A 25,142-nucleotide genomic window follows, 5' to 3' on the forward strand; every position below is an offset into this window, starting at 1 on the left:
CATTGAGCCAACTCGAACACTTGCTTGAATTTGAAAACAGTAAGTGCTACTTGTTGGGGCAGTCAGACCGACGTATGATCGCCATGATTTGTGTCTATTGTGGCACTATGTGGATGTGATCTAAACCATATAGAAAGAGGGGGGGGGGGTGTATTTTAGAAATTTCCAGTTGAGCATCCTAAATTGTCAGCAGGATTACTCAAACCTAGGCACTCACTTGTGTTCTGAAAGCAGTAAGTGCTTCTCGTTGGGGGTAGTCCTGGCGACTTTCCAATCACGTTGGGTAAAATTGTTCAATGTAATGTCTTTAACCAAGCTAAATTGTCAGCAAGATTACTCAAACCTAAGCATTCACCCGTGTTCTGAAAGCAGTAAGTGCTTCTCGTTGGGGTAGTCCTGGTGGCTTTCCAATCTACCATTGGTCACAATTGTTCAATTTAATGTCCTGGATGGTATTTGCTGCTTTAGCATTCCTGAAAAATATTCACGTAGTCACTTTGTGATGACCTCAAATCGAAACACCGATGTTTTTCTTTTCACAAGTGCTTCCTTTTGGGGTTGTCTCTGCAGCGAAACTCTCAGAAGACAGCTGAAGGAATGGGGTCAAAAAACAAAAATCCAGCGATAGGGCGCTTCCCGCATTGTGGACCAAATCCTACACAGCTGTTCCCACTGACAACTACTGCATGAATTGACAACGATTATAGCCATTAATTAACCACAATACATTCCTGACGTCACGTCATCCCTTTGACATTTATATGATTGAAAGGCGGACTTTACTTTCAATGGCTGAAATTTGTATTTAAGAAGACTGCACAACTTCTCTACCCAAGGAAGCAGGAAAAAGTTTGACGTGGCAGGTATGGTCCATCAGGGAACTGGCAATGCTCATAAGAAGGAAGACCTAATCTCCAAGTCTGTTGCATTGACCCAACTCGAACACTTGCTTGAAATGGAAAATAGTAAAGTGCTACTTGTTGGGGCAGTCAGACCGACATGATCTCCATGATTTGTGTCCATAGTGGCACTTTATGGATGTGCCTTGAGAAATTTCCAGGTGAGCAGGCAAATACGTCAGCAAGGTTACTCAAACCTAAGCACTCACTTGTGTTCTCAAAGCTCTACCTGCTTCTTCTCGTTGGGGTGGTCCTGGTGACGTTCCAATCTACCATAGGTCAAAATTGGTCAATGCAATGTCTTGACCCCAACCAAGCTAAACTGTCAGCAAAATTACTCAAACCTAAGCGCTCACCTGTGTTCTGAAAGCAGTAAGTGCTTCTCGTTGGGGTAGTTCTGTTTGTTCTTTTTTCTAGTGTCGGTCACGATTGCTCAATTTAATGTCTTGACCTCAACCAACTTGAGCATGCTAATATGTCAGCAAGATTACGCAAACTTAAGCACTCACTTGTGTTCTGAAAGCAGTAAGTGCTTCTCATTGGGGTATTCTTTGAACTTTTCAAACTGTCTTTTCAAAGGTTGATGCTATCAAATCATGACCATGTCAAATGGAGGCCTTGACGATATCCCTGTTCCAGAACCTATTCTCAGGAGTTTCAGCATCCATTTGCAATAGCATGACGTTCTTGGTCATTAACACACCCCAAACAATTGTACTGACTGGGAATTTTACTGCAGTAAGTGCTTTTGTTGGGGTATTGTTGCTGCACACACATTAGGTTCCTGGCCCTTGGGACATGGTGGGAACTCAATTCCTGGATGATATTTGCTGCTTTTGCATTGCTGAAAAATTTTAACGTGGTCACTTTGTGACAACCTCAAATTGAAACACCAATGTTTTTCTTCTCACAAGTGCTTCCTTTTGGGGTTGTCGCGGCAGTGGATTTCTCAGAAAACGGCTGCTCACACTGTTAACGATTGCATGAACTGAAAACGATTAGAGCCATTCATTAACCGCAATACATTCCTGACGTCCCCCTCCCTTTGACATTTAAATGCATGAAAAGGCGTAGTTTAGTTTCAATGGCTAAAATTTGTATTTAAGAAGACTGCACGACTTCTCTACCCAAGGAAGCAGGAAGACCTGCCCTCCAAGTCTGTTGCATTGACCCAACTCGAACACTTGCTTGATATTGAAAATGGTAAGTGCTGCTTGTTGGGGCAGTCAGACAGACATGATCGCCATGATTTGTGTCCGTCGTGGCACTACACGGATGTACCTTTAGAAATGTCCAGGTGAACACGCTACTATGTCGGCAGGATTACTCAAACCTAAGCACTCACTTGTGTTCTGAAAGCAGTAAGTGCTTCTCGTTGGGGTCGTCCTGGTGACTTTCCAATCTACCATTGGTCAAAATTATTCAATGCAATGTCTTGACCCCAACCAAGCTAAATTGTCAGCAAAATTACTCAAACCTAAGCACTCACGTGTGTTCTGAAAGCAGTAAGTGCTTCTCGTTGGGGTAGTTCTGTTGGTTCTTCTTTTTAGTGTCGGTCACGATTGCTCAATTTAATGTCTTGACCTCAACCAACTTGAGCATGCTAATATGTCAGTAAGATTACGCAAACTTAAGTACTCACTTGTGTTCTGAAAGCAGTAAGTGCTTCTCATTGGGGTATTCTTTGAACTTTTCAAACTGTCTTTTCAAAGGTTGATGCTATCAAATCATGACCATGTCAAATGGAGGCCTTGACGATATCCCTGTTCCAGAACCTATTCTCAGGAGTTTCAGCATCCATTTGCAATAGCATGACGTTCTTGGTCATTAACACACCCCAAACAATTGTACTGACTGGGAATTTTACTGCAGTAAGTGCTTTTGTTGGGGTATTGTTGCTGCACACACATTAGGTTCCTGGCCCTTGGGACATGGTGGGAACTCAATTCCTGGATGATATTTGCTGCTTTTGCATTGCTGAAAAATGTTCACGTGGTCACTTTGTGACGACCTCAAATTGAAACACCAATGTTTTTCTTCTCACAAGTGCTTCCTTTTGGGGTTGTCGCGGCAGTGGATTTCTCAGAAAACGGCTGTTCACACTGTTAACGATTGCATGAACTGAAAACGATTAGAGCCATTCATTAACCGCATTACATTCCTGATGTGCCCCCTCCCTTTGACATTTAAATGTATGAAAAGGCGGAGTTTAGTTTCAATGGCTAAAATTTGTATTTAAGAAGACTGCACGACTTCTCTACCCAAGGAAGCAGGAAGACCTGCCCTCCAAGTCTGTTGCATTGACCCAACTCGAACACTTGCTTGAATTTGAAAATGGTAAGTGCTGCTTGTTGGGGCAGTCAGACAGACATGATCGCCATGATTTGTGTCCGTCGTGGCACTACACGGATGTGCCTTTAGAAATGTCCAGGTGAACACGCTAATATGTCGGCAGGATTACTCAAACCTAAGCACTCACTTGTGTTCTGAAAGCAGTAAGTGCTTCTCGTTGGGGTCGTCCTAGTGACTTTCCAATCTACCATTGGTCAAAATTATTCAATGCAATGTCTTGACCCCAACCAAGCTAAATTGTCAGCAAAATTACTCAAACCTAAGCACTCACGTGTGTTTTGAAAGCAGTAAGTGCTTCTCGTTGGGGTAGTTCTGTTGGTTTTTCCTTCTACCATTGGTCAAAATATTTCAATGCAATGTCTTGACCCGATCCAAGCCAAATTGTCAGCAAGATTACTCAAACCTAAGCATTCACCCGTGTTCTGAAAGCAGTAAGTGATTCTTGTTGGGGTAGTTTTGGTGACTTCCCAGTCTACCAGATTGCACAACTTCTCTACACAAGGAAGCAGAAAGAAGTATGACGTGGCAGGTATGGGAACTGGTAATATTCATAGGAAGGAAGACCGGCTTTCGAAGTCCGTTGCATTGAGCCAACTCGAACACTTGCTTGAATTTGAAAACAGTAAGTGCTACTTGTTGGGGCAGTTAGACCGACGTATGATCGCCACGATTTGTGTCTATTGTGGCACTATGTGGATGTGATCTAAACCATATAGAATGAGGGGGGGGAATGTATTTTAGAAATTTCCAGTTGAGCATCCTAAATTGTCAGCAGGATTACTCAAACCTAGGCACTCACTTGTGTTCTGAAAGCAGTAAGTGCTTCTCGTTGGGGGTAGTCCTGGCGACTTTCCAATCACGTTGGGTAAAATTGTTCAATTTAATGTCTTTAACCAAGCTAAATTGTCAGCAAGATTACTGAAACCTAAGCATTCACCCGTGTTCTGAAAGCAGTAAGTGCTTCTCGTTGGGGTAGTCCTGGTGACTTTCCAATCTACCATTGGTCACAATTGTTCAATTTAATGTCCTGGATGGTATTTGCTGCTTTAGCATTCCTGAAAAATATTCACGTAGTCACTTTGTGATGACCTCAAATCGAAACACCGATGTTTTTCTTTTCACAAGTGCTTCCTTTTGGGGTTGTCTCTGCAGCGAAACTCTCAGAAGACAGCTGAAGGAATGGGGTCAAAAAACAAAAATCCAGCGATAGCGCGCTTCCCGCATTGTGGACAAAATCCTACACAGCTGAACTTGCAATGTCTTGACCCCAACCAAGCTAAATTGTCAGCAAAATTACTCAAACCTAAGCACTCACGTGTGTTCCGAAAGCAGTAAGTGCTTCTCGTTGGGGTAGTTCTGTTGGTTTTTCCTTCTACCATTGGTCAAAATATTTCAATGCATTGTCTTGACCCCATCCAAGCCAAATTGTCAGCAAGATTACTCAAACCTAAGCATTCACCCGTGTTCTGAAAGCAGTAAGTGATTCTTGTTGGGGTAGTTTTGGTGACTTCCCAGTCTACCAGATTGCACAACTTCTCTACCCAAGGAAGCAGAAAGAATTATGACGTGGCAGGTATGGGAACTGGTAATGCTCATAGGAAGGAAGACCTGCTTTCCAAGTCCGTTGCATTGAGCCAACTCGAACACTCGCTTGAATTTGAAAACAGTAAGTGCTACTTGTTGGGGCAGTCAGACTGACGTATGATCGCCATGATTTGTGTATGTTGTGGCACTATGTGGATGTGATCTAAACCATATAGAATGGGGGGGGGGAATGTATTTTAGAAATTTCCAGTTGAGCATCCTAAAGTGTCAGCAGGATTACTCAAACCTAGGCACTCACTTGTGTTCTGAAAGCAGTAAGTGCTTCTCGTTGGGGGTAGTCCTGGCGACTTTCCAATCACGTTGGGTAAAATTGTTCAATGTAATGTCTTTAACCAAGCTAAATTGTCAGCAAGATTACTCAAACCTAAGCATTCACCCGTGTTCTGAAAGCAGTAAGGCGGACTTTACTTTCAATGGCTGAAATTTGTATTTAGGAAGACTGCACAACTTCTCTACCCAAGGAAGCAGAAAAAAGTTTGACGTGGCAGGTATGGTTCATCAGGGAACTGGCAATGCTCATAAGAAGGAAGACCTAATCTCCAGGTCCGTTGCATTGACCCAACTCGAACACTTGCTTGAAATGGAAAATAGTAAAGTGCTACTTGTTGGGGCAGTCAGACCGACATGATCTCCATGATTTGTGTCCATAGTGGCACTATATGGATGTGCCTTGAGAAATTTCCAGGTGAGCAGGCAAATACGTCAGCAAGGTTACTCAAACCTAAGCACTCACTTGTGTTCTCAAAGCACTACCTGCTTCTTCTCGTTGGGGTGGTCCTGGTGACGTTCCAATCTACCATAGGTCAAAATTGGTCAATGCAATGTCTTGACCCCAACCAAGCTAAATTGTCAGCAAAATTACTCAAACCTAAGCACTCACCTGTGTTCTGAAAGCAGTAAGTGCTTCTCGTTGGGGTCGTTCTGTTGGTTCTTCTTTCTAGTGTCGGTCACGATTGCTCAATTTAATGTCTTGACCTCAACCAACTTGAGCATGCTAATATGTCAGCAAGATTACGCAAATTTAAGCACTCACTTGTGTTCTGAAAGCAGTAAGTGCTTCTCATTGGGGTATTCTTTGAACTTTTTCAAACTGTCTTTTCAAAGGTTGATGCTATCAAATCATGACCATGTCAAATGGAGGCCTTGACGATATCCCTGTTCCAGAACCTATTCTCAGGAGTTTCAGCATCCATTTGCAATAGCATGACGTTCTTGGTCATTAACACACCCCAAACAATTGTACTGACTGGGAATTTTACTGCAGTAAGTGCTTTTGTTGGGGTATTGTTGCTGCACATACATTAGGTTCCTGGCCCTTGGGACATGGTGGGAACTCAATTCCTGGATGATATTTGCTGCTTTTGCATTGCTGAAAAATGTTCACGTGGTCACTTTGTGACGACCTCAAATTGAAACACGAATGTTTTTCTTCTCACAAGTGCTTCCTTTTGGGGTTGTCGCGGCAGTGGATTTCTCAGAAAACGGCTGCTCACACTGTTAACGACTGCATGAACTGAAAACGATTAGAGCCATTCATTAACCGCATTACATTCCTGATGTCCCCCCTCCCTTTGACATTTAAATGTATGAAAAGGCGGAGTTAATTTCAATGGCTAAAATTTGTATTTAAGAAGACTGCACGACTTCTCTACCCAAGGAAGCAGGAAGACCTGCCCTCCAAGTCTGTTGCATTGACCCAACTCGAACACTTGCTTGATATTGAAAATGGTAAGTGCTGCTTGTTGGGGCAGTCAGACAGACATGATCGCCATGATTTGTGTCCGTCGTGGCACTACACGGATGTACCTTTAGAAATGTCCAGGTGAACACGCTAATATGTCGGCAGGATTACTCAAACCTAAGCACTCACTTGTGTTCTGAAAGCAGTAAGTGCTTCTCGTTGGGGTCGTCCTGGTGACTTTCCAATCTACCATTGGTCAAAATTATTCAATGCAATGTCTTGACCCCAACCAAGCTAAATTGTCAGCAAAATTACTCAAACCTAAGCACTCACCTGTGTTCTGAAAGCAGTAAGTGCTTCTCGTTGGGGTAGTTCTGTTGGTTCTTCTTTCTAGTGTCGGTCACGATTGCTCAATTTAATGTCTTGACCTCAACCAACTTGAGCATGCTAATATGTCAGTAAGATTACGCAAACTTAAGTACTCACTTGTGTTCTGAAAGCAGTAAGTGCTTCTCATTGGGGTATTCTTTGAACTTTTCAAACTGTCTTTTCAAAAGTTGATGCTATCAAATCATGACCATGTCAAATGGAGGCCTTGACGATATCCCTGTTTTGGAACCTATTCTCAGGAGTTTCAGCATCCATTTGCAATAGCATGACGTTCTTGGTCATTAACACACCCCAAACAATTGTACTGACTGGGAATTTTACTGCAGTAAGTGCTTTTGTTGGGGTATTGTTGCTGCACACACATTAGGTTCCTGGCCCTTGGGACATGGTGGGAACTCAATTCCTGGATGATATTTGCTGCTTTTGCATTGCTGAAAAATGTTCACGTGGTCACTTTGTGACGACCTCAAATTGAAACACCAATGTTTTTCTTCTCACAAGTGCTTCCTTTTGGGGTTGTCGCGGCAGTGGATTTCTCAGAAAACGGCTGTTCACATTGTTAACGATTGCATGAACTGAAAACGATTAGAGCCATTCATTAACCGCAATACATTCCTGACGTCCCCCTCCCTTTGACATTTAAATGCGTGAAAAGGCGGAGTTTAGTTTCAATGGCTAAAATTTGTATTTAAGAAGACTGCACGACTTCTCTACCCAAGGAAGCAGGAAGACCTGCCCTCCAAGTCTGTTGCATTGACCCAACTCGAACACTTGCTTGAGTTTGAAAATGGTAAGTGCTGCTTGTTGGGGCAGTCAGACAGACATGATCGCCATGATTTGTGTCCGTCGTGGCACTACACGGATGTACCTTTAGAAATGTCCAGGTGAACACACTAATATGTCGGCAGGATTACTCAAACCTAAGCACTCACTTGTGTTCTGAAAGCAGTAAGTGCTTCTCGTTGGGGTCGTCCTGGTGACTTTCCAATCTACCATTGGTCAAAATTATTCAATGCAATGTCGACCCCAACCAAGCTAAATTGTCAGCAAAATTACTCAAACCTAAGCACTCACGTGTGTTCTGAAAGCAGTAAGTGCTTCTCGTTGGGGTAGTTCTGTTGGTTTTTCCTTCTACCATTGGTCAAAATATTTCAATGCAATGTCTTGACCCGATCCAAGCCAAATTGTCAGCAAGATTACTCAAACCTAAGCATTCACCCGTGTTCTGAAAGCAGTAAGTGATTCTCGTTGGGGTAGTTTTGGTGACTTCCCAGTCTACCAGATTGCACAAAGCGTAGTCACTTTGTGACGACCTCAAATTGAAACACCAATGTTTTTCTTCTCACAAGTGCTTCCTTTTGGGGTTGTCGCGGCAGTGGATTTCTCAGAAAACGGCTGCTCACACTGTTAACGATTGCATGTACTGAAAACGATTAGAGCCATTCATTAACCGCAATACATTCAAACCTAAGCACCCACTGCAGTAAGTGCTTCTCGTTGGGGTAGTCCTGGTGACTTTCCAATCTTCCATTGGTCAAAATTGTTCAATGCAACGTATTGACCCCAACAAAGCTAAATTGTCAGCAAGATGACTCAAACCTAAGCACTCAACTGGTTTCTGAAAGCTGTAAGTGCTTCTCGTTGGGGTAGTCTTGGTGACTTCCCAAACGACCAATGGTCAAAATTGTTCAATGTAATGTCTTGACCCGAACCAAGCTAAATATGTCGGCAGGATTACTCAAACCTAAGCACTCACTTGTGTTCTGAAAGCAGTAAGTGCTTCTCGTTGGGGTCGTCCTGGTGACTTTCCAATCTACCATTGGTCAAAATTATTCAATGCAATGTCTTGACCCCAACCAAGCTAAATTGTCAGCAAAATTACTCAAACCTAAGCACTCACGTGTGTTCTGAAAGCAGTAAGTGCTTCTCGTTGGGGTAGTTCTGTTGGTTCTTCTTTTTAGTGTCGGTCACGATTGCTCAATTTAATGTCTTGACCTCAACCAACTTGAGCATGCTAATATGTCAGTAAGATTACGCAAACTTAAGTACTCACTTGTGTTCTGAAAGCAGTAAGTGCTTCTCATTGGGGTATTCTTTGAACTTTTCAAACTGTCTTTTCAAAGGTTAATGCTATCAAATCATGACCATGTCAAATGGAGGCCTTGACGATATCCCTGTTCCAGAACCTATTCTCAGGAGTTTCAGCATCCATTTGCAATAGCATGACGTTCTTGGTCATTAACACACCCCAAACAATTGTACTGACTGGGAATTTTACTGCAGTAAGTGCTTTTGTTGGGGTATTGTTGCTGCACACACATTAGGTTCCTGGCCCTTGGGACATGGTGGGAACTCAATTCCTGGATGATATTTGCTGCTTTTGCATTGCTGAAAAATGTTCACGTGGTCACTTTGTGACGACCTCAAATTGAAACACCAATGTTTTTCTTCTCACAAGTGCTTCCTTTTGGGGTTGTCGCGGCAGTGGATTTCTCAGAAAACGGCTGTTCACACTGTTAACGATTGCATGAACTGAAAACGATTAGAGCCATTCATTAACCGCATTACATTCCTGATGTGCCCCCTCCCTTTGACATTTAAATGTATGAAAAGGCGGAGTTTAGTTTCAATGGCTAAAATTTGTATTTAAGAAGACTGCACGACTTCTCTACCCAAGGAAGCAGGAAGACCTGCCCTCCAAGTCTGTTGCATTGACCCAACTCGAACACTTGCTTGATATTGAAAATGGTAAGTGCTGCTTGTTGGGGCAGTCAGACAGACATGATCGCCATGATTTGTGTCCGTCGTGGCACTACACGGATGTACCTTTAGAAATGTCCAGGTGAACACGCTAATATGTCGGCAGGATTACTTAAACCTAAGCACTCACTTGTGTTCTGAAAGCAGTAAGTGCTTCTCGTTGGGGTCGTCCTGGTGACTTTCCAATCTACCATTGGTCAAAATTATTCAATGCAATGTCTTGACCCCAACCAAGCTAAATTGTCAGCAAAATTACTCAAACCTAAGCACTCACGTGTGTTCTGAAAGCAGTAAGTGCTTCTCGTTGGGGTAGTTCTGTTGGTTCTTCTTTCTAGTGTCGGTCACGATTGCTCAATTTAATGTCTTGACCTCAACCAACTTGAGCATGCTAATATGTCAGTAAGATTACGCAAACTTAAGTACTCACTTGTGTTCTGAAAGCAGTAAGTGCTTCTCATTGGGGTATTCTTTGAACTTTTCAAACTGTCTTTTCAAAGGTTGATGCTATCAAATCATGCATCATGCGTCAAATGGAGGCCTTGACGATATCCCTGTTCCAGAACCTATTCTCAGGAGTTTCAGCATCCATTTGCAATAGCATGACGTTCTTGGTCATTAACACACCCCAAACAATTGTACTGACTGGGAATTTTACTGCAGTAAGTGCTTTTGTTGGGGTATTGTTGCTGCACACACATTAGGTTCCTGGCCCTTGGGACATGGTGGGAACTCAATTCCTGGATGATATTTGCTGCTTTTGCATTGCTGAAAAATGTTCACGTGGTCACTTTGTGACGACCTCAAATTGAAACACCAATGTTTTTCTTCTCACAAGTGCTTCCTTTTGGGGTTGTCGCGGCAGTGGATTTCTCAGAAAACGGCTGCTCACACTGTTAACGATGTACCTTTAGAAATGTCCAGGTGAACACGCTAATATGTCGGCAGGATTACTCAAACCTAAGCACTCACTTGTGTTCTGAAAGCAGTAAGTGCTTCTCGTTGGGGTCGTCCTGGTGACTTTCCAATCTACCATTGGTCAAAATTATTCAATGCAATGTCTTGACCCCAACCAAGCTAAATTGTCAGCAAAATTACTCAAACCTAAGCACTCACGTGTGTTCTGAAAGCAGTAAGTGCTTCTCGTTGGGGTAGTTCTGTTGGTTTTTCCTTCTACCATTGGTCAAAATATTTCAATGCAATGTCTTGACCCGATCCAAGCCAAATTGTCAGCAAGATTACTCAAACCTAAGCATTCACCCGTGTTCTGAAAGCAGTAAGTGATTCTTGTTGGGGTAGTTTTGGTGACTTCCCAGTCTACCAGATTGCACAAAGCGTAGTCACTTTGTGACGACCTCAAATTGAAACACCAATGTTTTTCTTCTCACAAGTGCTTCCTTTTGGGGTTGTCGCGGCAGTGGATTTCTCAGAAAACGGCTGCTCACACTGTTAACGATTGCATGTACTGAAAACGATTAGAGCCATTCATTAACCGCAATACATTCAAACCTAAGCACCCACTGCAGTAAGTGCTTCTCGTTGGGGTAGTCCTGGTGACTTTCCAATCTTCCATTGGTCAAAATTGTTCAATGCAACGTATTGACCCCAACAAAGCTAAATTGTCAGCAAGATGACTCAAACCTAAGCACTCAACTGGTTTCTGAAAGCTGTAAGTGCTTCTCGTTGGGGTAGTCTTGGTGACTTCCCAAACGACCAATGGTCAAAATTGTTCAATGTAATGTCTTGACCCGAACCAAGCTAAATATGTCGGCAGGATTACTCAAACCTAAGCACTCACTTGTGTTCTGAAAGCAGTACGTGCTTCTTCTCGTTGGGGTCGTCCTGGTGACTTTCCAATCTACCATTGGTCAAAATTATTCAATGCAATGTCTTGGCCCCAACCAAGCTAAATTGTCAGCAAAATTACTCAAACCTAAGCACTCACGTGTGTCCTGAAAGCGGTAAGTGCTTCTCGTTGGGGTAGTTCTGTTGGTTTTTCCTTCTACCATTGGTGAAAATATTTCAATGCAATGTCTTGACCCGATCCAAGCCAAATTGTCAGCAAGATTACTCAAACCTAAGCATTCACCCGTGTTCTGAAAGCAGTAAGTGATTCTTGTTGGGGTAGTTTTGGTGACTTCCCAGTCTACAAGATTGCACTTCTCTACACAAGGAAGCAGAAAGAAGTATGACGTGGCAGGTATGGGAACTGGTAATATTCATAGGAAGGAAGACCGGCTTTCGAAGTCCGTTGCATTGAGCCAACTCGAACACTTGCTTGAATTTGAAAACAGTAAGTGCTACTTGTTGGGGCAGTCAGACCGACGTATGATCGCCATGATTTGTGTCTATTGTGGCACTATGTGGATGTGATCTAAACCATATAGAATGAGGGGGGGGGGGGTGTATTTTAGAAATTTCCAGTTGAGCATCCTAAATTGTCAGCAGGATTACTCAAACCTAGGCACTCACTTGTGTTCTGAAAGCAGTAAGTGCTTTTCGTTGGGGGTAGTCCTGGCGACTTTCCAATCACGTTGGGTAAAATTGTTTAATTTAATGTCTTTAACCAAGCTAAATTGTCAGCAAGATTACTCAAACCTAAGCATTCACCCGTGTTCTGAAAGCAGTAAGTGCTTCTCTTTGGGGTAGTCCTGGTGACTTTCCAATCTACCATTGGTCACAATTGTTCAATTTAATGTCCTGGATGGTATTTGCTGCTTTAGCATTCCTGAAAAATATTCACGTAGTCACTTTGTGATGACCTCAAATCGAAACACAGATGTTTTTCTTTTCACAAGTGCTTCCTTTTGGGGTTGTCTCTGCAGCGAAACTCTCAGAAGACAGCTGAAGGAATGGGGTCAAAAAACAAAAATCCAGCGATAGCGCGCTTCCCGCATTGTGGACCAAATCCTACACAGCTGAACTTGCAATGTCTTGACCCCAACCAAGCTAAATTGTCAGCAAAATTACTCAAACCTAAGCACTCACGTGTGTTCTGAAAGCAGTAAGTGCTTCTCGTTGGGGTAGTTCTGTTGGTTTTTCCTTCTACCATTGGTCAAAATATTTCAATGCATTGTCTTGACCCCATCCAAGCCAAATTGTCAGCAAGATTACTCAAACCTAAGCATTCACCCGTGTTCTGAAAGCAGTAAGTGATTCTTGTTGGGGTAGTTTTGGTGACTTCCCAGTCTACCAGATTGCACAACTTCTCTACCCAAGGAAGCAGAAAGAATTATGACGTGGCAGGTATGGGAACTGGTAATGCTCATAGGAAGGAAGACCTGCTTTCCAAGTCCGTTGCATTGAGCCAACTCGAACACTCGCTTGAATTTGAAAACAGTAAGTGCTACTTGTTGGGGCAGTCAGACCGACGTATGATCGCCATGATTTGTGTATGTTGTGGCACTATGTGGATGTGATCTAAACCATATAGAATGGGGGGGGGGAATGTATTTTAGAAATTTCCAGTTGAGCATCCTAAAGTGTCAGCAGGATTACTCAAACCTAGGCACTCACTTGTGTTCTGAAAGCAGTAAGTGCTTCTCGTTGGGGGTAGTCCTGGCGACTTTCCAATCACGTTGGGTAAAATTGTTCAATGTAATGTCTTTAACCAAGCTAAATTGTCAGCAAGATTACTCAAACCTAAGCATTCACCCGTGTTCTGAAAGCAGTAAGTGCTTCTCGTTGGGGTAGTCTTGGTGACTTTCCAATCTACCATTGGTCACAATTGTTTAATTTAATGTCCTGGATGGTATTTGCTGCTTTAGCATTCTTGAAAAATATTCACGTAGTCACTTTGTGATGACCTCAAATCGAAACACTGATGTTTTTCTTTTCACAAGTGCTTCCTTTTGGGGTTGTCTCTGCAGCGAAACTCTCAGAAGACAGCTGAAGGAATGGGGTCAAAAAACAAAAATCCAGCGATAGCGCGCTTCCCGCATTGTGGACCCAATCCTACACAGCTGTTCCCACTGACAACTACTGCATGAATTGACAACGATTATAGCCATTCATTAACCACAATACATTCCTGACGTCACGTCATCCCTTTGACATTTATATGAGTGAAAGGCGGACTTTACTTTCAATGGCTGAAATTTGTATTTAAGAAGACTGCACAACTTCTCTACCCAAGGAAGCAGAAAAAAGTTTGACGTGGCAGGTATGGTCCATCAGGGAACTGGCAATGCTCATAAGAAGGAAGACCTAATCTCCAAGTCTGTTGCATTGACCCAACTCGAACACTTGCTTGAAATGGAAAATAGTAAAGTGCTACTTATTGGGGCAGTCAGACCGACATGATCTCCATGATTTGTGTCCATAGTGGCACTTTATGGATGTGCCTTGAGAAATTTCAAGGTGAGCAGGCAAATACATCAGCAAGGTTACTCAAACCTAAGCACTCACTTGTGTTCTCAAAGCACTACCTGCTTCTTCTCGTTGGGGTGGTCCTGGTGACGTTCCAATCTACCATAGGTCAAAATTGGTCAATGCAATGTCTTGACCCCAACCAAGCTAAACTGTCAGCAAAATTACTCAAACCTAAGCGCTCACCTGTGTTCTGAAAGCAGTAAGTGCTTCTCGTTGGGGTAGTTCTGTTTGTTCTTTTTTCTAGTGTCGGTCACGATTGCTCAATTTAATGTCTTGACCTCAACCAACTTGAGCATGCTAATATGTCAGCAAGATTACGCAAATTTAAGCACTCACTTGTGTTCTGAAAGCAGTAAATGCTTCTCATTGGGGTATTCTTTGAACTTTTCAAACTGTCTTTTCAAAGGTTGATGCTATCAAATCATGACCATGTCAAATGGAGGCCTTGACGATATCCCTGTTCCAGAACCTATTCTCAGGAGTTTCAGCATCCATTTGCAATAGCATGACGTTCTTGGTCATTAACACACCCCAAACAATTGTACTGACTGGGAATTTTACTGCAGTAAGTGCTTTTGTTGGGGTATTGTTGCTGCACACACATTAGGTTCCTGGCCCTTGGGACATGGTGGGAACTCAATTCCTGGATGATATTTGCTGCTTTTGCATTGCTGAAAAATTTTAACGTGGTCACTTTGTGACGACCTCAAATTGAAACACCAATGTTTTTCTTCTCACAAGTGCTTCCTTTTGGGGTTGTCGCGGCAGTGGATTTCTCAGAAAACGGCTGCTCACACTGTTAACGATTGCATGAACTGAAAACGATTAGAGCCATTCATTAACCGCAATACATTCCTGACGTCCCCCTCCCTTTGACATTTAAATGCATGAAAAGGCGTAGTTTAGTTTCAATGGCTAAAATTTGTATTTAAGAAGACTGCACGACTTCTCTACCCAAGGAAGCAGGAAGACCTGCCCTCCAAGTCTGTTGCATTGACCCAACTCGAACACTTGCTTGATATTGAAAATGGTAAGTGCTGCTTGTTGGGGCAGTCAGACAGACATGATCGCCATGATTTGTGTCCGTCGTGGCACTACACGGATGTACCTTTAGAAATGTCCAGGTGAACACGCTACTATGTCGGCAGGATTACTCAAACCTAAGCACTCACTTGTGTTCTGAAAGCAGTAAGTGCTTCTCGTTGGGGTCGTCCTGGTGACTTTCCAATCTACCATTGGTCAAAATTATTCAATGCAATGTCTTGACCCCAACCAAGCTAAATTGTCAGCAAAATTACTCAAACCTAAGCACTCACGTGTGTTCTGAAAGCAGTAAGTGCTTCTCGTTGGGGTAGTTCTGTTGGTTCTTCTTTTTAGTGTCGGTCACGATTGCTCAATTTAATGTCTTGACCTCAACCAACTTGAGCATGCTAATATGTCAGTAAGATTACGCAAACTTAAGTACTCACTTGTGTTCTGAAAGCAGTAAGTGCTTCTCATTGGGGTATTCTTTGAACTTTTCAAACTGTCTTTTCAAAGGTTGATGCTATCAAATCATGACCATGTCAAATGGAGGCCTTGACGATATCCCTGTTCCAGAACCTATTCTCAGGAGTTTCAGCATCCATTTGCAATAGCATGACGTTCTTGGTCATTAACACACCCCAAACAATTGTACTGACTGGGAATTTTACTGCAGTAAGTGCTTTTGTTGGGGTATTGTTGCTGCACACACATTAGGTTCCTGGCCCTTGGGACATGGTGGGAACTCAATTCCTGGATGATATTTGCTGCTTTTGCATTGCTGAAAAATGTTCACGTGGTCACTTTGTGACGACCTCAAATTGAAACACCAATGTTTTTCTTCTCACAAGTGCTTCCTTTTGGGGTTGTCGCGGCAGTGGATTTCTCAGAAAACGGCTGCTCACACTGTTAACGATGTACCTTTAGAAATGTCCAGGTGAACACGCTAATATGTCGGCAGGATTACTCAAACCTAAGCACTCACTTGTGTTCTGAAAGCAGTAAGTGCTTCTCGTTGGGGTCGTCCTGGTGACTTTCCAATCTACCATTGGTCAAAATTATTCAATGCAATGTCTTGACCCCAACCAAGCTAAATTGTCAGCAAAATTACTCAAACCTAAGCACTCACGTGTGTTCTGAAAGCAGTAAGTGCTTCTCGTTGGGGTAGTTCTGTTGGTTTTTCCTTCTACCATTGGTCAAAATATTTCAATGCAATGTCTTGACCCGATCCAAGCCAAATTGTCAGCAAGATTACTCAAACCTAAGCATTCACCCGTGTTCTGAAAGCAGTAAGTGATTCTTGTTGGGGTAGTTTTGGTGACTTCCCAGTCTACCAGATTGCACAAAGCGTAGTCACTTTGTGACGACCTCAAATTGAAACACCAATGTTTTTCTTCTCACAAGTGCTTCCTTTTGGGGTTGTCGCGGCAGTGGATTTCTCAGAAAACGGCTGCTCACACTGTTAACGATTGCATGTACTGAAAACGATTAGAGCCATTCATTAACCGCAATACATTCAAACCTAAGCACCCACTGCAGTAAGTGCTTCTCGTTGGGGTAGTCCTGGTGACTTTCCAATCTTCCATTGGTCAAAATTGTTCAATGCAACGTATTGACCCCAACAAAGCTAAATTGTCAGCAAGATGACTCAAACCTAAGCACTCAACTGGTTTCTGAAAGCTGTAAGTGCTTCTCGTTGGGGTAGTCTTGGTGACTTCCCAAACGACCAATGGTCAAAATTGTTCAATGTAATGTCTTGACCCGAACCAAGCTAAATATGTCGGCAGGATTACTCAAACCTAAGCACTCACTTGTGTTCTGAAAGCAGTACGTGCTTCTTCTCGTTGGGGTCGTCCTGGTGACTTTCCAATCTACCATTGGTCAAAATTATTCAATGCAATGTCTTGGCCCCAACCAAGCTAAATTGTCAGCAAAATTACTCAAACCTAAGCACTCACGTGTGTCCTGAAAGCGGTAAGTGCTTCTCGTTGGGGTAGTTCTGTTGGTTTTTCCTTCTACCATTGGTGAAAATATTTCAATGCAATGTCTTGACCCGATCCAAGCCAAATTGTCAGCAAGATTACTCAAACCTAAGCATTCACCCGTGTTCTGAAAGCAGTAAGTGATTCTTGTTGGGGTAGTTTTGGTGACTTCCCAGTCTACAAGATTGCACTTCTCTACACAAGGAAGCAGAAAGAAGTATGACGTGGCAGGTATGGGAACTGGTAATATTCATAGGAAGGAAGACCGGCTTTCGAAGTCCGTTGCATTGAGCCAACTCGAACACTTGCTTGAATTTGAAAACAGTAAGTGCTACTTGTTGGGGCAGTCAGACCGACGTATGATCGCCATGATTTGTGTCTATTGTGGCACTATGTGGATGTGATCTAAACCATATAGAATGAGGGGGGGGGGGGTGTATTTTAGAAATTTCCAGTTGAGCATCCTAAATTGTCAGCAGGATTACTCAAACCTAGGCACTCACTTGTGTTCTGAAAGCAGTAAGTGCTTTTCGTTGGGGGTAGTCCTGGCGACTTTCCAATCACGTTGGGTAAAATTGTTTAATTTAATGTCTTTAACCAAGCTAAATTGTCAGCAAGATTACTCAAACCTAAGCATTCACCCGTGTTCTGAAAGCAGTAAGTGCTTCTCTTTGGGGTAGTCCTGGTGACTTTCCAATCTACCATTGGTCACAATTGTTCAATTTAATGTCCTGGATGGTATTTGCTGCTTTAGCATTCCTGAAAAATATTCACGTAGTCACTTTGTGATGACCTCAAATCGAAACACAGATGTTTTTCTTTTCACAAGTGCTTCCTTTTGGGGTTGTCTCTGCAGCGAAACTCTCAGAAGACAGCTGAAGGAATGGGGTCAAAAAACAAAAATCCAGCGATAGCGCGCTTCCCGCATTGTGGACCAAATCCTACACAGCTGAACTTGCAATGTCTTGACCCCAACCAAGCTAAATTGTCAGCAAAATTACTCAAACCTAAGCACTCACGTGTGTTCTGAAAGCAGTAAGTGCTTCTCGTTGGGGTAGTTCTGTTGGTTTTTCCTTCTACCATTGGTCAAAATATTTCAATGCATTGTCTTGACCCCATCCAAGCCAAATTGTCAGCAAGATTACTCAAACCTAAGCATTCACCCGTGTTCTGAAAGCAGTAAGTGATTCTTGTTGGGGTAGTTTTGGTGACTTCCCAGTCTACCAGATTGCACAACTTCTCTACCCAAGGAAGCAGAAAGAATTATGACGTGGCAGGTATGGGAACTGGTAATGCTCATAGGAAGGAAGACCTGCTTTCCAAGTCCGTTGCATTGAGCCAACTCGAACACTCGCTTGAATTTGAAAACAGTAAGTGCTACTTGTTGGGGCAGTCAGACCGACGTATGATCGCCATGATTTGTGTATGTTGTGGCACTATGTGGATGTGATCTAAACCATATAGAATGGGGGGGGGGAATGTATTTTAGAAATTTCCAGTTGAGCATCCTAAAGTGTCAGCAGGATTACTCAAACCTAGGCACTCACTTGTGTTCTGAAAGCAGTAAGTGCTTCTCGTTGGGGGTAGTCCTGGCGACTTTCCAATCACGTTGGGTAAAATTGTTCAATGTAATGTCTTTAACCAAGCTAAATTGTCAGCAAGATTACTCAAACCTAAGCATTCACCCGTGTTCTGAAAGCAGTAAGGCGGACTTTACTTTCAATGGCTGAAATTTGTATTTAGGAAGACTGCACAACTTCTCTACCCAAGGAAGCAGAAAAAAGTTTGACGTGGCAGGTATGGTTCATCAGGGAACTGGCAATGCTCATAAGAAGGAAGACCTAATCTCCAGGTCCGTTGCATTGACCCAACTCGAACACTTGCTTGAAATGGAAAATAGTAAAGTGCTACTTGTTGGGGCAGTCAGACCGACATGATCTCCATGATTTGTGTCCATAGTGGCACTATATGGATGTGCCTTGAGAAATTTCCAGGTGAGCAGGCAAATACGTCAGCAAGGTTATTCAAACCTAAGCACTCACTTGTGTTCTCAAAGCACTACCTGCTTCTTCTCGTTGGGGTGGTCCTGGTGACGTTCCAATCTACCATAGGTCAAAATTGGTCAATGCAATGTCTTGACCCCAACCAAGCTAAATTGTCAGCAAAATTACTCAAACCTAAGCACTCACCTGTGTTCTGAAAGCAGTAAGTGCTTCTCGTTGGGGTCGTTCTGTTGGTTCTTCTTTCTAGTGTCGGTCACGATTGCTCAATTTAATGTCTTGACCTCAACCAACTTGAGCATGCTAATATGTCAGCAAGATTACGCAAATTTAAGCACTCACTTGTGTTCTGAAAGCAGTAAGTGCTTCTCATTGGGGTATTCTTTGAACTTTTTCAAACTGTCTTTTCAAAGGTTGATGCTATCAAATCATGACCATGTCAAATGGAGGCCTTGACGATATCCCTGTTCCAGAACCTATTCTCAGGAGTTTCAGCATCCATTTGCAATAGCATGACGTTCTTGGTCATTAACACACCCCAAACAATTGTACTGACTGGGAATTTTACTGCAGTAAGTGCTTTTGTTGGGGTATTGTTGCTGCACATACATTAGGTTCCTGGCCCTTGGGACATGGTGGGAACTCAATTCCTGGATGATATTTGCTGCTTTTGCATTGCTGAAAAATGTTCACGTGGTCACTTTGTGACGACCTCAAATTGAAACACGAATGTTTTTCTTCTCACAAGTGCTTCCTTTTGGGGTTGTCGCGGCAGTGGATTTCTCAGAAAACGGCTGCTCACACTGTTAACGACTGCATGAACTGAAAACGATTAGAGCCATTCATTAACCGCATTACATTCCTGATGTCCCCCCTCCCTTTGACATTTAAATGTATGAAAAGGCGGAGTTAATTTCAATGGCTAAAATTTGTATTTAAGAAGACTGCACGACTTCTCTACCCAAGGAAGCAGGAAGACCTGCCCTCCAAGTCTGTTGCATTGACCCAACTCGAACACTTGCTTGATATTGAAAATGGTAAGTGCTGCTTGTTGGGGCAGTCAGACAGACATGATCGCCATGATTTGTGTCCGTAGTGGCACTACACGGATGTACCTTTAGAAATGTCCAGGTGAACACGCTAATATGTCGGCAGGATTACTCAAACCTAAGCACTCACTTGTGTTCTGAAAGCAGTAAGTGCTTCTCGTTGGGGTCGTCCTGGTGACTTTCCAATCTACCATTGGTCAAAATTATTCAATGCAATGTCTTGACCCCAACCAAGCTAAATTGTCAGCAAAATTACTCAAACCTAAGCACTCACGTGTGTTCTGAAAGCAGTAAGTGCTTCTCGTTGGGGTAGTTCTGTTGGTTCTTCTTTCTAGTGTCGGTCACGATTGCTCAATTTAATGTCTTGACCTCAACCAACTTGAGCATGCTAATATGTCAGTAAGATTACGCAAACTTAAGTACTCACTTGTGTTCTGAAAGCAGTAAGTGCTTCTCATTGGGGTATTCTTTGAACTTTTCAAACTGTCTTTTCAAAAGTTGATGCTATCAAATCATGACCATGTCAAATGGAGGCCTTGACGATATCCCTGTTCCGGAACCTATTCTCAGGAGTTTCAGCATCCATTTGCAATAGCATGACGTTCTTGGTCATTAACACACCCCAAACAATTGTACTGACTGGGAATTTTACTGCAGTAAGTGCTTTTGTTGGGGTATTGTTGCTGCACACACATTAGGTTCCTGGCCCTTGGGACATGGTGGGAACTCAATTCCTGGATGATATTTGCTGCTTTTGCATTGCTGAAAAATGTTCACGTGGTCACTTTGTGACGACCTCAAATTGAAACACCAATGTTTTTCTTCTCACAAGTGCTTCCTTTTGGGGTTGTCGCGGCAGTGGATTTCTCAGAAAACGGCTGTTCACATTGTTAACGATTGCATGAAATGAAAACGATTAGAGCCATTCATTAACCGCAATACATTCCTGACGTCCCCCTCCCTTTGACATTTAAATGCGTGAAAAGGCGGAGTTTAGTTTCAATGGCTAAAATTTGTATTTAAGAAGACTGCACGACTTCTCTACCCAAGGAAGCAGGAAGACCTGCCCTCCAAGTCTGTTGCATTGACCCAACTCGAACACTTGCTTGAGTTTGAAAATGGTAAGTGCTGCTTGTTGGGGCAGTCAGACAGACATGATCGCCATGATTTGTGTCCGTCGTGGCACTACACGGATGTCCAGGTGAACACGCTAATATGTCGGCAGGATTACTCAAACCTAAGCACTCACTTGTGTTCTGAAAGCAGTAAGTGCTTCTCGTTGGGGTCGTCCTGGTGACTTTCCAATCTACCATTGGTCAAAATTATTCAATGCAATGTCTTGACCCCAACCAAGCTAAATTGTCAGCAAAATTACTCAAACCTAAGCACTCACGTGTGTTCTGAAAGCAGTAAGTGCTTCTCGTTGGGGTAGTTCTGTTGGTTTTTCCTTCTACCATTGGTCAAAATATTTCAATGCAATGTCTTGACCCGATCCAAGCCAAATTGTCAGCAAGATTACTCAAACCTAAGCATTCACCCGTGTTCTGAAAGCAGTAAGTGATTCTTGTTGGGGTAGTTTTGGTGACTTCCCAGTCTACCAGATTGCACAAAGCGTAGTCACTTTGTGACGACCTCAAATTGAAACACCAATGTTTTTCTTCTCACAAGTGCTTCCTTTTGGGGTTGTCGCGGCAGTGGATTTCTCAGAAAACGGCTGCTCACACTGTTAACGATTGCATGTACTGAAAACGATTAGAGCCATTCATTAACCGCAATACATTCAAACCTAAGCACCCACTGCAGTAAGTGCTTCTCGTTGGGGTAGTCCTGGTGACTTTCCAATCTTCCATTGGTCAAAATTGTTCAATGCAACGTATTGACCCCAACAAAGCTAAATTGTCAGCAAGATGACTCAAACCTAAGCACTCAACTGGTTTCTGAAAGCTGTAAATGCTTCTCGTTGGGGTAGTCTTGGTGACTTCCCAAACGACCAATGGTCAAAATTGTTCAATGTAATGTCTTGACCCGAACCAAGCTAAATATGTCGGCAGGATTACTCAAACCTAAGCACTCACTTGTGTTCTGAAAGCAGTACGTGCTTCTTCTCGTTGGGGTCGTCCTGGTGACTTTCCAATCTACCATTGGTCAAAATTATTCAATGCAATGTCTTGGCCCCAACCAAGCTAAATTGTCAGCAAAATTACTCAAACCTAAGCACTCACGTGTGTTCTGAAAGCGGTAAGTGCTTCTCGTTGGGGTAGTTCTGTTGGTTTTTCCTTCTACCATTGGTGAAAATATTTCAATGCAATGTCTTGACCCGATCCAAGCCAAATTGTCAGCAAGATTACTCAAACCTAAGCATTCACCCGTGTTCTGAAAGCAGTAAGTGATTCTTGTTGGGGTAGTTTTGGTGACTTCCCAGTCTACAAGATTGCACTTCTCTACACAAGGAAGCAGAAAGAAGTATGACGTGGCAGGTATGGGAACTGGTAATATTCATAGGAAGGAAGACCGGCTTTCGAAGTCCGTTGCATTGAGCCAACTCGAACACTTGCTTGAATTTGAAAACAGTAAGTGCTACTTGTTGGGGCAGTCAGACCGACGTATGATCGCCATGATTTGTGTCTATTGTGGCACTATGTGGATGTGATCTAAACCATATAGAATGAGGGGGGGGGATGTATTTTAGAAATTTCCAGTTGAGCATCCTAAATTGTCAGCAGGATTACTCAAACCTAGGCACTCACTTGTGTTCTGAAAGCAGTAAGTGCTTTTCGTTGGGGGTAGTCCTGGCGACTTTCCAATCACGTTGGGTAAAATTGTTTAATTTAATGTCTTTAACCAAGCTAAATTGTCAGCAAGATTACTCAAACCTAAGCATTCACCCGTGTTCTGAAAGCAGTAAGTGCTTCTCGTTGGGGTAGTCCTGGTGACTTTCCAATCTACCATTGGTCACAATTGTTCAATTTAATGTCCTGGATGGTATTTGCTGCTTTAGCATTCCTGAAAAATATTCACGTAGTCACTTTGTGATGACCTCAAATCGAAACACAGATGTTTTTCTTTTCACAAGTGCTTCCTTTTGGGGTTGTCTCTGCAGCGAAACTCTCAGAAGACAGCTGAAGGAATGGGCTCAAAAAACAAAAATCCAGCGATAGCGCGCTTCCCGCATTGTGGACAAAATCCTACACAGCTGAACTTGCAATGTCTTGACCCCAACCAAGCTAAATTGTCAGCAAAATTACTCAAACCTAAGCACTCACGTGTGTTCCGAAAGCAGTAAGTGCTTCTCGTTGGGGTAGTTCTGTTGGTTTTTCCTTCTACCATTGGTCAAAATATTTCAATGCATTGTCTTGACCCCATCCAAGCCAAATTGTCAGCAAGATTACTCAAACCTAAGCATTCACCCGTGTTCTGAAAGCAGTAAGTGATTCTTGTTGGGGTAGTTTTGGTGACTTCCCAGTCTACCAGATTGCACAACTTCTCTACCCAAGGAAGCAGAAAGAATTATGACGTGGCAGGTATGGGAACTGGTAATGCTCATAGGAAGGAAGACCTGCTTTCCAAGTCCGTTGCATTGAGCCAACTCGAACACTCGCTTGAATTTGAAAACAGTAAGTGCTACTTGTTGGGGCAGTCAGACCGACGTATGATCGCCATGATTTGTGTATGTTGTGGCACTATGTGGATGTGATCTAAACCATATAGAATGGGGGGGGGGGAATGTATTTTAGAAATTTCCAGTTGAGCATCCTAAAGTGTCAGCAGGATTACTCAAACCTAGGCACTCACTTGTGTTCTGAAAGCAGTAAGTGCTTCTCGTTGGGGGTAGTCCTGGCGACTTTCCAATCACGTTGGGTAAAATTGTTCAATGTAATGTCTTTAACCAAGCTAAATTGTCAGCAAGATTACTCAAACCTAAGCATTCACCCGTGTTCTGAAAGCAGTAAGTGCTTCTCGTTGGGGTAGTCTTGGTGACTTTCCAATCTACCATTGGTCACAATTGTTTAATTTAATGTCCTGGATGGTATTTGCTGCTTTAGCATTCTTGAAAAATATTCACATAGTCACTTTGTGATGACCTCAAATCGAAACACTGATGTTTTTCTTTTCACAAGTGCGTCCTTTTGGGGTTGTCTCTGCAGCGAAACTCTCAGAAGACAGCTGAAGGAATGGGGTCAAAAAACAAAAATCCAGCGATAGCGCGCTTCCCGCATTGTGGACCAAATCCTACACAGCTGTTCCCACTGACAACTACTGCATGAATTGACAACGATTATAGCCATTCATTAACCACAATACATTCCTGACGTCACGTCATCCCTTTGACATTTATATGAGTGAAAGGCGGACTTTACTTTCAATGGCTGAAATTTGTATTTAAGAAGACTGCACAACTTCTCTACCCAAGGAAGCAGAAAAAAGTTTGACGTGGCAGGTATGGTCCATCAGGGAACTGGCAATGCTCATAAGAAGGAAGACCTAATCTCCAAGTCTGTTGCATTGACCCAACTCGAACACTTGCTTGAAATGGAAAATAGTAAAGTGCTACTTATTGGGGCAGTCAGACCGACATGATCTCCATGATTTGTGTCCATAGTGGCACTTTATGGATGTGCCTTGAGAAATTTCAAGGTGAGCAGGCAAATACATCAGCAAGGTTACTCAAACCTAAGCACTCACTTGTGTTCTCAAAGCACTACCTGCTTCTTCTCGTTGGGGTGGTCCTGGTGACGTTCCAATCTACCATAGGTCAAAATTGGTCAATGCAATGTCTTGACCCCAACCAAGCTAAACTGTCAGCAAAATTACTCAAACCTAAGCGCTCACCTGTGTTCTGAAAGCAGTAAGTGCTTCTCGTTGGGGTAGTTCTGTTTGTTCTTTTTTCTAGTGTCGGTCACGATTGCTCAATTTAATGTCTTGACCTCAACCAACTTGAGCATGCTAATATGTCAGCAAGATTACGCAAACTTAAGCACTCACTTGTGTTCTGAAAGCAGTAAGTGCTTCTCATTGGGGTATTCTTTGAACTT

General features: G+C 42.9%; 1 protein-coding gene across 3 annotated transcripts in view; it reads right to left on the bottom strand.

Moving 5' to 3' along the window:
- The window catches only part of snx19b (sorting nexin 19b), a 140,769-nt gene that overhangs the window by 42,645 nt on the left and 72,982 nt on the right, over window positions 1–25,142 (bottom strand). The gene's annotated exons all lie outside the window — the stretch shown is intronic.

Source organism: Syngnathus leptorhynchus, chromosome 7 (assembly GCF_054491065.1).
Source record: "Syngnathus leptorhynchus isolate UIUO chromosome 7, UIUO_Slep, whole genome shotgun sequence".
Taxonomy (NCBI): Eukaryota; Metazoa; Chordata; class Actinopteri; order Syngnathiformes; family Syngnathidae; genus Syngnathus; species Syngnathus leptorhynchus.